This window comes from Cherax quadricarinatus, chromosome 1 (assembly GCF_038502225.1).
Source record: "Cherax quadricarinatus isolate ZL_2023a chromosome 1, ASM3850222v1, whole genome shotgun sequence".
In the NCBI taxonomy this organism is placed as follows: Eukaryota; Metazoa; Arthropoda; class Malacostraca; order Decapoda; family Parastacidae; genus Cherax; species Cherax quadricarinatus.
Window position 1 is genome coordinate 92,924,478 of NC_091292.1, and position 14,701 is coordinate 92,939,178.

Below are 14,701 nucleotides of genomic sequence, written 5' to 3' on the forward strand. Positions count from 1 at the left end.
GGAAGCCACCGTAGGCAGTTGGGCTTTCGAGCAAGGGAGTGAGAAAGAACAGACCCGAACAGCTGGAACTTCCCAGGGGGGTAGGGAAAAGTGAGATGCTACATGAACATATAAAGGTGGTAACTGAAGGGAAGACAAGAGCGAATGTAGGCGAAGAGAAAAGGGACGGAGCAAACGGGCGGCGAACAAATAAAGAATGTCTACTAATATCAGTGACCATTCTATAAATGGAAGGATTGTGGAGATCATGAGAGCGTACATAGTAGCGAAGGCAATGGGCATCACGGCGATCAGACAAGGATGGAACATTCGCTTCTGCATAGAGGCTCTCAACAGGGGAAGAGCGAAAAGCACCAAGGCATAAACGTAATCCTTGGTGATGGATGGGATTAAGGCTAGAGAGAGTAGCAGGAGAGGCCGCTGAATAAATCTGGTCACCATAATCGAGTTTCGATAAAACGAGGGCTGAATGTAGGCGAAGCAGAGTTCGACGATCAGCTCCCCAGGAAAGATGAGCAAGGGTTTTAAGAAGGTTTAGCCGGCTGTGACAAGTTGCCTTCAGAGAGATAATGTGAGGTTTCCAGGATAACCTACGGTCAAAGAGAAGGCCTAGAAACCTGACTGTATCACGTTCGGGGATACGAGAGCCATAGAGATACAAAAGATGATCGGAGATGACAGAGCGTCTAGTGAAAGTAATTTGGTGAGTTTTGGTATTGGAAAATTTAAACCCATGCGTGGTGGTCCAAGTGGAAACACGGTCAACCACATGCTGGAGAGAAACTGCAATGAGATGACAGTCAGCGCCTGCACAAGCAATAGCGAAGTCATCAACATAGAGTGATGACCAAATATTGGGTGGAAGAACAGAGGCCAAATCATTTATAGCAAGGAGAAAAAGTGTTGTGCTCAGAACACATTCCTGAGGGACACCTTCAGCTTGGACAAAGTCCAGGGAAAGCACATTATTGACTCGAACACGGAAGTGTCTGTCAGTTAAAAAGTTCTTAAGGAAGGATGGTAGATTGCCTCGGAGGCCTAAGGAGTGGGCTTGGGCCAAAATATTATACCTCCAAGTTGTGTCATATGCCTTCTCAAGGTCAAAAAATATGGCAATAACTGAGTGATTATTTGCAAAGGCATTACGAACATACGTATCAAAGAGTAGTAAGGGGTCTATGGTGGAACGGCCCTTACGAAAGCCATATTGACTAGCAGAGAGACTGTTGTGTGTCTCTAAATACCACATTAAACGGCGATTTACCAGACGTTCCATCACTTTGCAAACTGCACTAGTAAGAGCGATGGGGCGATAGTGGGAGGCATCATGTCCTGTAGTACCCGGCTTGCGGAAAGGGAGAACAATGGCAGATTTCCACAGCTGGGGAAGAACTCCTTGTGCCCAAATAAGATTGAAGAGGTGTAAGAGGACTACAAGGACTGACTGATGTAAATGTTGTAACATACGAATATGAATGTCGTCAGGTCCAGCTGCCGATGATCAGCAAGCTGAGAGTGTTGCCTCCAGTTCTTGAAGTGTAAAAGGCACATTATACTGTTCTTCTCTGAGAGAACAAAAGTCCAAGGGTACTAACTCTCTGGAAGACTTTGAGGAAAGAAACGAGGGGCATAGATGGAGCCCCCGGGAAATACGGACCAGATGAGTGCCAATTTCAATGGCAACGTCAAGAGGGTTTGCTACATCAATACCGGCGACCCGTAGAACAGGAGCCGGGTCAGGAGAGTATTTACCACTCAATTTCCTCACTTTTTTCCAGACTGCACTCATAGAAGAAGCAGAGGTGATGGTGGAAACATAGTCTCGCCAGCAAGTGCGTTTAGCATCACGGATGACACGGCGAGCGATCGCACGCTTCTGCTTAAAATCAAGAAGTCTCTCATTGGTTCTATTGTATCGGTACCTGCCCCATGCAGTGCGTTTCAAACGTACTGCACGAGCACAAGCAGGAGACCACCAAGGCACGCACTTCTGAGAATGCTTGCCTGAGGTATGGGGTATAGAATGAGAAGCTGCGGTATAAACTGACGTCGAGAAGAGGTGTAGGAGCTCATCAATGGAGGATGAAGAAGGAACCTCACTAAAAGCAGTGAGCTGCGAGTAAAGGTCCCAATTTGCCCGATCAAATTGCCAGCGAGGGCTACGGAAAGGTGGTGAATATGAAGGAGAAGTAAGAATGATTTGAAAATGATCGCTGTCATGTAAGTCCGGTAGAACAGACCAGGTGAAGTCTAGTGCAGTGGAGGAAGAGCAGACTGATAGATCGATGCAAGAGAGAGTATGAGTACGAGGATCAAAATGGGTGGGAGTACCCGTATTTAAAACATGGAGGGGGTGAGAGGCGAGAAAAGCCTCCAACTGGATGCCACGTGAGTCACAATGAGACCCCCCCCCCAGAGGAAATGGTGGGCATTAAAATCACCAAGTAACAGAAGTGGTGGTGGTAAGGATGAAACAAGAAAGGCAAAGTCTGGGATAGAAAATGCTCGAGAAGGAGAGAGATATAAAGAACATATTGTAAACCACTTATTCAAGTGGATACGGGCTGCAGTGTAATGCAGCGAGGTATGGACAAATAGTTGACAGTACGGAATATCATTGCGTAGAAGAAGGGCACTTTCATTAAAGGTCCCATCTGAGAAAGGATCCGAAGAATACAATAAATTATAGCCTGAGATAGGTTGGAAAACAGCCGAGTGTAATTTTGGTTCTTGTAAGCAAGCACCAACAGGGGAAAACCTGGAAAGCAACCTATGAAGCTCACCCCGATTACCCCTGAGGCCGCGGATATTCCACTGTAAATAGGCCATGATTGGCGATGAAGAAAATACCAGGAATCCGTAGGGAAAGGCACCTACGGACTAGAGGGGTTAGAAAAGTCAACGTGTGGTGGCATTGGAAGACGTTCAAGCAGCGAAGGAACCGAGCGTTGCGAAGAATGGGGTTGTGAAGATGGAGAGGGAAGAGAAGGAACAGGAAGTGAATCAGTGTCCATTGAAGGTTTAGTCTCTGCAATATATTCTGAAATGGCTTCAAGTGTTTCTGAATTCAAAGATGTATGGGAGACCATATTGGAGATAGAAGGGGGAGGGTGAGTAAAGATTGGGACAGTAATGGACTGTACCAAAGTAGAGGGGAACGAAAGAGTGTAAGGGACTGGAGATGAAGCGTAGGGGGGGACAGAAGAGACAGAAACCTGGGAGGTGGCAGAAGAGGGAGAAACTTGGGAAGGGACGGGGGTGGAAGGCATAGTGCGAGGAGGAGGGTGAATCTCCACACTTGTAATAGAGCCAGAGAGAGGGGAAGAACTAGGCACAGAGACTGGAAAGGTAAAGTGTGGAGGTGGAAGAAGGGAAGGAAGGGGCAAAGAAGATTTGAGCAATGTGGATTTTTTGGACTTCTGAGAAGTAGAGGGGCGATTGGTATTAGGTGTCGTACGAGGTCTTGTCGATACTGGGGCTTGTGAGGAAGGACGCGAAGATGTGAGAACAGACTGAGTTGTAGTCGGGACGTCAGAGCCAAGGACAGCAAAAGGATTAGATGCCGGAGTGGCTATGGGAGGGGTAACAACAGAGGAGGCTGCAGAAGATGGGACCCCAGAAGTGGGGGGATGTTTTGAAACGCGAGAATAAGAAACACGGGGTAGTCTCCCTTGGAGGCGGAGATGAATAACTACCATAGCATAAGGGAGACCTTCTGCCTCTTTGAGGCAACGGATTTCACGTTCATTTAAGTAGACCTGGCAACGGCGGGAGTACGAAGGGTGAGCTTCATTACAATTAAGGCAAGATGGAGGTTGACTGCAAGATGCATTAGAATGGTCGTCGGCACCACAGACTGGGCATTCGGCTATAGATCTGCAATATTTCGCTGGGTGACCAAAACACCAGCAATTTCTACACTGTTGTGGTGTAGGTATCACCTTTCGAACTTGTAACCGATGTCCCGCGACATATACAGAGGACGGGAGTTCTCGGCTGTCAAAAGTTAAATGAGCCACATTGCAAGGGTAACGTCTCCGCCCACGGGCAGGAAGGACATAAGTGTCTACTTTGAGGATTGGGAGATCCTGGAGTTCCAGCTGTTCAAAAATGTCATTGCCACATGACTGGAAATTCTGTTGGACTATGGTATGGGGCAGAATGACAGTACCACTACAAGAATTGAGAGAAAGATGTTTTTCAATAGTGATAGGAGTAGTATCGATATTTGAAAGGAGAGAAAGATCATGAGCTTGGGTACCATTCTGGACAGTGACGATGCGCGTGCCGCTCTTGAGAGCATGAAATGAAATATCTCTGCCAACATGACGCAGGAGCGCTTTGCCAATACTATGGTCAGAAAGATAGGCAGAAGAAGAAGTCGGTCTTAAAGTAAAGAATTTAGTCCATTGTGTGGTCCGAAACTGAGCGTGGAGAGGGAGTGCATGACGGGAAAGTGTTGAACCTATAGTCCTGTGGTTAGTTCTTCATTGTCGTCCTCCACTAACTCTTCACATCCTCCTCACTAACCTCCAACCCCATGGACTTCCCCAATGACACAATAGATTCCACAACTGGTATAGGCTCCTCAAGGTTAGCCCCAAACCCTTCAAAATCCCTCTCTTGTACACATTGTAGCCATAATTTCCTCCAAGCAGAGTACAAGGTCCTGTTAGTCACTTCCTCCCAAGCCTTACCTACAAGGTTTATGTAATTGAGGATACTAAAGTGATCTTTCCAAAAGTCTCTTAGGGTCAATTGAGTGTCTGAGGTCACTTCAAAGCACTTTTGAAACACTGCTTTGGTGTACAGTTTTTTTGAAATTTGAAATGACCTGCTGGTCCATGGGCTGGAGGAGTGGTATTAGGAGGCAAGAACTTGACTTTGATAAAACTCAAGTCCCCCAAAATTCACTCTGGCAACTCTGAAGGATGAGCAGGAGCATTGTCTAATACCAGGAGGCACTCGAGGTCCAATTTATTTTCCAGGAGGTAATTTTTCAGTGGGGCCAAACATATGATAAAACCAATCATAGAAAATGTCCCTAGTGACCCATGCCTTACTGTTTGCCCTCCACATCACACACAAATTAGCCTTGACGGCATTGTTTTTCTTGAACACACTAGGAGTTTCAGAGTGATACACGAGTAGAGGCTTCACTTTGCAATCCCCCACTAGCATTACTACACAACATGAGAGTTACCCTATCTTTCACAGGCTTGTGTCCTGGCAGTGCTTTTTCCTCCTGTGTAATGTAGGTCCTGTTCGGCATTTTCTTCCAAAACAGGCCTGTTTCATCACAATTAAACACTTGTTGGGGTTTTAATTTTTCGGTGTCTATGTACTCCTTGAATTTATGCACATATTTTTCTTGGTCTGAACTGGCAGCCTCACCATGTCTTACCACACTGTGTATGCCACTACGATTCTTAAATCTCTCAAACCAACCTTTGCTGGCCTTAAATTCAATAACATCACCACTAGTTGCAGGCATTTTTTTAATTAAATCGTCATGCAACTGCCTTGCCTTTTCATTGAGAGATACTATCTCCTGATACACGTATCTGTTTTTCGTTTATCCACAACAACAACAGTCTCTCAACATCTTCGAGTACTTGCGATCTCTGTTTCGAAAACATACTTGCACCTTTTGCAACAACAGCTTCCTTGATTGCCTTTCTGTTGGCCAAGATAATAGTGATGGTTGATTGGAGTTTGTTATACAACCTGGCCAGCTCGGAGACACGCACTCCACTTTCATATTTTGTGATTATCTCCTTCATTTCGATTGTAATTCTCACCCTTTTTACCACAGGGTTAGCACTAGCATTCCTTTGGCCCATGGTAGCTTATTTATCAGTTACAAGCACTAAAAACACTGGAATAATACAAAATGTACCAAATGTACGTGGAAACGACCGCACTGGCTTGCAAACACTGGCACACTAACTGAAGGCAGGGCAGCTAAGGCGCGCTCAGGCCAGACGGACACATGGACACGTTCGGGATGAATGCTGTTAGTCGAGTTTTTCATCGCTAGTTGGGCCAAAATTTTTATGCTAAAATGCTTCGTTAGGTGATTTTATCGTTAGACAATGCCTTCATTGGTCGGGGGTCCACTGTATACGTGAATTACATGACTGAAGGGATAGACTCAGAGGTGTTCCTATTCATAGACGATGTGACGCTAATGAAAAGAATACAAATGAACAAGTATCAGGTAAGACTACAAGGGGATCTGGACAGGCTGCAAGCCGTGTCTGACAAATGGCTCCTGGAGTTGAACCCCAGCAAGGGAAAAATTATGAAGCTTGGGGAAGGACAAAGAAGACTGCAGATGGAGTACAGCCTAAGAGGTCAAAGGCTGCAAAACTCACTCAAGAAAAAAGATCTTTAGGCGATCATCATACTAAGCACATCTCCTGAGGCACACATCAACCAAAAATAACTGCCGCAGCATATGGGTGCCTGGCAAACTTGAGAACAGCATTTTGACATCAAAGTAAGAAGTCATTCACAACACTGTACACCATGTAGATCAAGCCCATATTGGAGTATGCAGCACCATGTATGGAACCCACACCTGGTGAAACATGTCAAAAAATTGTAGAAAGTGCAAAGGCTTGCAACAAGGCTAGTTCCAGAGCTGAGGGGCTTGTCCTATGAGAAGAGGTTAAGGGAACTCAACCGGACAACACTGGAGGACAGGAGGAATATGGGGGGGGACATAACAACACATAAAATACTGAGATGAATTGACAAGGTGGATACAGACAGAATGTTTCAGAGGTGGAATAGAACAACAGGGGGTCAAAGGTGGAAGTTGAAAATCCAGATGAATCACAGGGATGTTAGGAAGTACTTCTACAGTCATAGAGTTGTCAGGAAGAGGTACGATAAAGCTCATAGAGCAGGAAGAGTGGATATAGTAGTGATCAGTGAAGAGGCAGGGCCAGGAGCTATGACTTGACCCCTGCAACTAAAAATTAGGTGAGTACACACACACACACACATACATAGATGACAACAGGCATGGCTTCAGGAAAGGGAAATCCTGCATAACAAACCTACTGGAGTTCTACAAAAAGGTAACAGAAATAAGACAAAAGAGAGAGGGATGGGTAGACTGCATCTTCTTGGACTGTAAGAAGGCATTCGATACAGTATCACACAAGAGACTGGTTGAAAAGCTAGAGAAGGCAGAAATAGCAGGGAAAGTACCACAGTGGATCAGGGAATACCTGACAGGAAGGAAACAATGTGTGCTGGTACGTGACGAGGTGTCAGAGTGCATGTGTCAAGTGGGGATCCACAAGAGTCAGTCCTAGGTCCAGTGCTGTTTCTAGTATATATGTGAATGACATGACAGAAGGGATAGATTCAGAGGTGTCCCTGTTTGCAGACGATGTGAAGCTAATGAGAATACTAGTGGATGAGGATCAGGCAAGCCTGCAAAGAGATCTGGACAGGCTGCAAGCCTGGCCTAACAAATATCTCCTGCAGTTTAACCCCAGCAAGTACAAAGTCATGAAGATTGGGGAAGGACAAAGAAAACTGCAGACGGGGTACAGCCTAGGAGTTCAAAAGCTGCAAAACTCACTTAGAAAAAGGATCTTGGGGTGAGCATCATGCTGAGAACACCTCCTAAGGCACACATCAACCAAATAACTTCTGCAGCAAAGTGGCACCCAGAATCCACAAATATTCATAGGAAGCTATATTGGATTACTGGGTTTATACCACAGCCACAGGTAAGAGTTCATATTACAATCAATTTGAAATGCCCCCACACTGTAGCTATTTCTACAAATGACTATACCTCACCACTATGGTAGAGATGGATGCGTACAATGACATCCTAAGCAATGCCAATGATTTTACTGTACAGACACATAATCCCCTAGTCCTACTTTTATCCATTAAAGTTTGTGGTGGAAATTTTCTCCATATGCTACCACAAATCTGTTAACCCTTAAACTAAGGATACAAACTGATTCATCCATTTCTCTGGTGATCCAGTCACTGTCTGCACTAACTTTTGTGCCCATACCTATGTATGGGTGATGGTTTCTCATCAGGGATAATGTCTGCTAACACAAGTCACAGTCACATAGTGACCTGCTCAGAAATTAAGCAACTGTTAATGTACCAGAGTATGATATTAGCAATTAAACAGTTGGTATACCACTGCTGTGTACCATTGTTAGGCATCCATTATAAGCTGTAAAACTCAATATTTTGTTTAGTATAGGAGGGTTGGAATAGTTTTAAAAATGCAGTATTAGAATGTGGGGCAGAAGTTTGTAGTTATAGGAGGGTGGGTGCAGGAGGAAACAGGAGTGATTGGTGGAATGATGAAGTAAAGGGTGTGATAAAAAAGAAAAAGTTAGCTTATGAGAGGTTTTTACAAAGCAGAAGTGTTATAAGAAGAGTAGAGTATATGGAAAGTAAAAGAAAGGTAAAGAGAGTGGTAAGAGAGTGCAAAAGGAGAGCAGATGATAGAGTGGGAGAGGCACTGTCAAGAAATTTTAATGAAAATAATAAAAATTTTTGGAGTGAGTTAAATAAGTTAAGAAAGCCTACAGAACGAATGGATTTGTCAGTAAAAAACAGAGTAGGGGAGTTAGTAGATGGGGAGATGGAGGTTTGGGATAGATGGCGAGAATATTTTGAGGAACTTCTAAATGTCGACGAAGAAAGGGAAGCGGAAATTTCATGCACTGATCAGGGAGGTGTACCATCTTTTAGGAGTGAAGAAGAACAGGATGTGAGTGTGGGGGGGTTGTGTGAGGCATTACATAGAATGAAAGGGGGTAAAGCAGCTGAAACTGACGGGATCATGACAGAAATGTTAAAAGCACGGGGAATATAGTGTTGGAGTGGTCGGTATTTTTGATTAATAAATGTATGAAAGAGGGGAAGGTACCTAGGGATTGGCAGAGAGCATGTATAGTCCTTTTATATAAAGGGAAGGGGAACAAAAGAGACTGTAAAAATTATAGAGGAATAAGTTTACTGGATAAAAGGTTGATGGGTAGGCTCCAGGATGTACATGTTTATAGAGGGGCAACTGATATATCGGATCATTATTTAGTTGTAGCTACAGTTAGAGTAAGAGGTAGATGGGAAAAGAGGAAGGTGGCAACAACAAGTAAGAGGGAGGTGAAAGTGTATAAACTAAGGGAGGAGGAAGTTCGGGCGAGATATAAGCGACTATTGGCAGAAAGGTGGGATAGTGCAAAGATGAGTAATGGGGGGGTTGAAGAGGGTTGGAATAGTTTTAAAAATGCAGTATTAGAATGTGGGGCAGAAGTTTGTGGTTATAGGAGGGTGGGTGCAGGAGGAAAGGGGAGTGATTGGTGGAATGATGAAGTAAAGGGTGTGATAAAAGAGAAAAAGGTAGCTTATGAGAGGTTTTTACAAAGCAGAAGTGTTATAAGAAGAGCAGAATATATGGAGAGTAAAAGAAAGGTAAAGAGAGTGGTGAGAGAGTGCAAAAGGAGAGCAGATGATAGAGTGGGAGAGGCACTGTCAAGAAATTTTAATGAAAATAAGAAAAAATTTTGGAGTGAGTTAAACAAGTTAAGAAAGCCAAGGGAAAATATGGATTTGTCAGTTAAAAACAGAGTAGGGGAGTTAGTAGATGGGGAGATGGAGGTATTAGGTAGATGGCGAGAATATTTTGAGGAACTTTTAAATGTTAAGGAAGAAACAGAGGCAGTAATTTCATGCACTGGTCAGGGAGGTATACCATCTTTTAGGAGTGAAGAAGAGCAGAATGTAAGTGTGGGGGAGGTACGTGAGGCATTACGTAAAATGAAAGGGGGTAAAGCAGCTGGTACTGATGGGATCATGACAGAAATGTTAAAAGCAGGGGGGGATATAGTGTTGGAGTGGTTGGTACTTTTGTTCAATAAATGTATGAAAGAGGGGAAGGTACCTAGGGATTGGCGGAGAGCATGTATAGTCCCTTTATATAAAGGGAAAGGGGACAAAAGAGACTGTAAAAATTATAGAGGAATAAGCTTACTGAGTATACCAGGAAAAGTGTACGGTAGGGTTATAATTGAAAGAATTAGAGGTAAGACAGAATGTAGGATTGCGGATGAGCAAGGAGGTTTCAGAGTGGGTAGGGGATGTGTAGATCAAGTGTTTACATTGAAGCATATATGTGAACAGTATTTAGATAAAGGTAGGGAAGTTTTTATTGCATTTATGGATTTAGAAAAGGCATATGATAGAGTGGATAGAGGAGCAATGTGGCAGATGTTGCAAGTATATGGAATAGGTGGTAAGTTATTAAATGCTGTAAAGAGTTTTTATGAAGATAGTGAGGCTCAGGTTAGGGTGTGTAGAAGAGAGGGAGACTATTTCCCGGTAAAAGTAGGTCTTAGACAGGGATGTGTAATGTCACCATGGTTGTTTAATATATTTATAGATGGGGTTGTTAAGGAAGTAAATGCTAGGGTGTTTGGGAGAGGGGTGGGATTAAATTATGGGGAATCAAATTCAAAATGGGAATTGACACAGTTACTTTTTGCTGATGATACTGTGCTTATGGGAGATTCTAAAGAAAAATTGCAAAGGTTAGTGGATGAGTTTTGGAATGTGTGTAAAGGTAGAAAGTTGAAAGTGAACATAGAAAAGAGTAAGGTGATGAGGGTGTCAAATGATTTAGATAAAGAAAAATTGGATATCAAATTGGGGAGGAGGAGTATGGAAGAAGTGAATGTTTTCAGATACTTGGGAGTTGACGTGTCGGCGGATGGATTTATGAAGGATGAGGTTAATCATAGAATTGATGAGGGAAAAAAGGTGAGTGGTGCGTTGAGGTATATGTGGAGTCAAAAAACGTTATCTATGGAGGCAAAGAAGGGAATGTATGAAAGTATAGTAGTACCAACACTCTTATATGGGTGTGAAGCTTGGGTGGTAAATGCAGCAGCGAGGAGACGGTTGGAGGCAGTGGAGATGTCCTGTTTAAGGGCAATGTGTGGTGTAAATATTATGCAGAAAATTCGGAGTGTGGAAATTAGGAGAAGGTGTGGAGTTAATAAAAGTATTAGTCAGAGGGCAGAAGAGGGGTTGTTGAGGTGGTTTGGTCATTTAGAGAGAATGGATCAAAGTAGAATGACATGGAAAGCATATAAATCTATAGGGGAAGGAAGGCGGGGTAGGGGTCGTCCTCGAAAGGGTTGGAGAGAGGGGGTAAAGGAGGTTTTGTGGGTAAGGGGCTTGGACTTCCAGCAAGCGTGCATGAGCGTGTTAGATAGGAGTGAATGGAGACGAATGGTACTTGGGACCTGACGATCTGTTGGAGTGTGAGCAGGGTAATATTTAGTGAAGGGATTCAGGGAAACCGGTTATTTTCATATAGTCGGACTTGAGTCCTGGAAATGGGAAGTACAATGCCTGCACTTTAAAGGAGGGGTTTGGGATATTGGCAGTTTGGAGGGATATGTTGTGTATCTTTATATGTGTATGCTTCTAGACTGTTGTATTCTGAGCACCTCTGCAAAAACAGTGATAATGTGCGAGTGTGGTGAAAGTGTTGAATGATGATGAAAGTATTTTCTTTTTGGGGATTTTCTTTCTTTTTTGGGTCACCCTGCCTCGGTGGGAGACGGCCGACTTGTTGAAAAAAAAAAAAAAAAAAAAAAAAAAAAAAAAAAAGTTTACTGAGTTTACCAGGAAAAGTGTACGGTAGTGTTATAATTGAAAGAATTAGAGGTAAGACAGAATGTAGGATTGCGGATGAGCAAGGAGGTTTCAGAGTGGGTAGGGGATTTGTAGATCAAGTGTTTACATTGAAGCATATATGTGAACAGTATTTAGATAAAGGTAGGGAAGTTTTTATTGCATTTATGGATTTAGAAAAGGCATATGATAGAGTGGATAGGGGAGCAATGTGGCAGATGTTGCAAGTACAGTGGACCCCCGCATAACGATTACCTCCGAATGTGACCAATTATGTAAGTGTATTTATGTAAGTGCGTTTGTACGTGTATGTTTGGGGGTCTGAAATGGACTAATCTACTTCACAATATTTCTTATGGGAACAAATTCGGTCAGTACTGGCACCTGAACATACTTCTGGAGTGAAAAAATATCGTTAACCGGGGGTCCACTGTATATGGAATAGGTGGTAAGTTATTAAATGCGGTAAAGAGTTTTTATGAGGATAGTGAGGCTCAGGTTAGGGTGTGTAGAAGAGAGGGAGACTACTTCCCAGTAAAAGTAGGTCTTAGACAGGGATGTGTAATGTCACCATGATTGTTTAATATATTTATAGTGGGGTTGTAAAAGAAGTAAATGTTAGGGTGTTCAGGAGAGGGGTGGGATTAATTTATAGGGAATCAAATACAAAATGGGAATTGACACAGTTGCTTTTTGCTGATGATACTGTGCTTATGGGAGATTCTAAAGAAAAACTGCAAAGGTTAGTGGATGAGTTTGGGAGTGTGTGTAAAGGTAGGAAGTTGAAAGTGAACATAGACAAGAGTAAGGTGATGAGGGTATCAAATGATTTAGATAAAGAAAAATTGGATATCAAATTGGGGAGGAGGAGTATGGAAGAAGTGAATGTTTTCAGATACTTGGGAGTTGATGTGTCGGCAGATGGATTTATGAAGGACGAGGTTAATCATAGAATTGACAAGGGAAAAAAGGTGAGTGGTGCGTTGAGGTATATGTGGAGACAAAAAATATTATCTATGGAGACAATGAAGGGAATGTATGAAAGTATAGTAATACCAACACTCTTATATGAGTGTGAAGCTTGGGTTGTGAGTGCAGCAGCGAGGAGGCGGTTGGAGGCAGTGGAGATGTCCTGTCTAAGGGCAATGTGTGGTGTAAATATTATGCAGAAAATTCGGAGTGTGGAAATTAGGAGAAGGTGTGGAGTTAATAAAAGTATTAGTCAGAGGGCTGAAGAGGGGTTGTTGAGGTGGTTTGGTCATTTAGAGAGAATGGATCAAAGTAGAATGACATGGAGAGCATTTAAATCTGTAGGGGAAAGAAGGCGGGGTAGGGGTCATCCTCGAAAAGGTTGGAAGGAAGGGGTAAGGGAGGTTTTGTGGGTGAGGGACTTGGACTTTGAGCAGGCATGCATGAGCGTGTTTGATAGGAGTGAATGGAAACGAATGGTATTTGGGACCTGACGATCTGTTGGAGTGTGAGCAGGGTAATATTTAGTGAAGGGATTCAGGGAAACCTGTTATTTTATATAACCAGACTTGAGTCCTGGAAATGGGAAGTACAATGCCTGCACTCTAAAAGGAGGGGTTTGGGATATTGGCAGTTTAGAGGGATATAGTGTGTATTTTTATACATATATACTTCTAAACTGTAATTGTTTTACATGATGGTAGGATTGCTGGTGTCCTTTTTTCTGTCTCATGAACATGCAAGATTTCAGGTACGTCTTGCTACTTCTGCTTACACTTAGGTCACACTACACATACATGTACAAGCATATGTATACACACCCCTCTGGGTTTTCTTCTATTTTCTTACTAGCTCTTGTTCTTGTTTATTTCCTCTTATCTCCATGGGGAAGTGGAACAGAATTCTTCCTCCGTAAGCTATGCGTGTTGTAAGAGGCGACTAAAATGCCAGGAGCAAGGGGCTAGTAACCCCTTCTCCTGTATATATTACTAAATGTGAAAGGAGAAACTTTTGTTTTTCCTTTTGGGCCACCCTGCCTTGGTGGGATACGGCCGATGTGTTGAAAGAAAGAAAGAAGATATACTTCTAAACTATTGTATTCTGGGCACCTCTGCAAAAACAGTGATTGTGTGTGAGTGAGGTGAAAGTGTTGAGTGATGCTGAAAGTATTTTCTTTTTGGGGATTTTCTTTCTTTTTGGGTCACCCTGCCTTGGTGGGAGACGGCCGACTTGAGAAAAAAAAAAATTATGAAATTCCTAGGTAGTAGGTTGTAGACAGCAAATGCCCAGGGAGATACTACCATCCTGCCAAGTGAGTGTAAAATGAAAGCCTGTAATTGTTTTACATGATGGTAGGATTGCTGGTGTCTTTTTTCTGTCTCATAAACATGCAAGATTTCAGGTATGTCTTGCTACTTCTACTTAGGTCACACTACACATGCATATACAAGCATATATATATATATATATATACACACACCCCTCTGGGTTTTTTTTACTTACTAGTTCTTGTTCTTATTTATTTCCTCTTATCTCCACGGGGAAGGGGAACAGAATTCTTTCTCTGTAAGCCATGCGTGCCATGAGAGGCGACTAAAATGCCAGGTTCAAGGGGCTAGGTAACCCCTTCTGTATCTATTACTAAATTTGAAAGGAGAAACTTTTGTTTTTCCTTTTGGGCCACCCTGCCTCGGTGGGATATGGCTGGTTTGCTAAAAGTAGATTTATAAAATTCTCCATCTGGAAGTGGAACAGAATTCTTCCTCTGTAAGCCATGTGTGTTATAAGAGGCAAATAAAATGCCAGGAGCAAAGGGCTAGTAACCCCTTCTCCTGTATACATTACTAAGGTTATGAAAAGAAACTTCTGTTTTTCTTTCTGGGCCACCCTGCCTTGGTAAGATACAGTTGGTTTGTTCAAAGATGATTTATAAAATTATCCATTTAGTATGTCCTAGCTGAGGACAAGTTTATTAAAAAATAATAAAAAATCCTTAATACAGGGGAAAAACTTGGGAGCAGGATGCACAATTTGC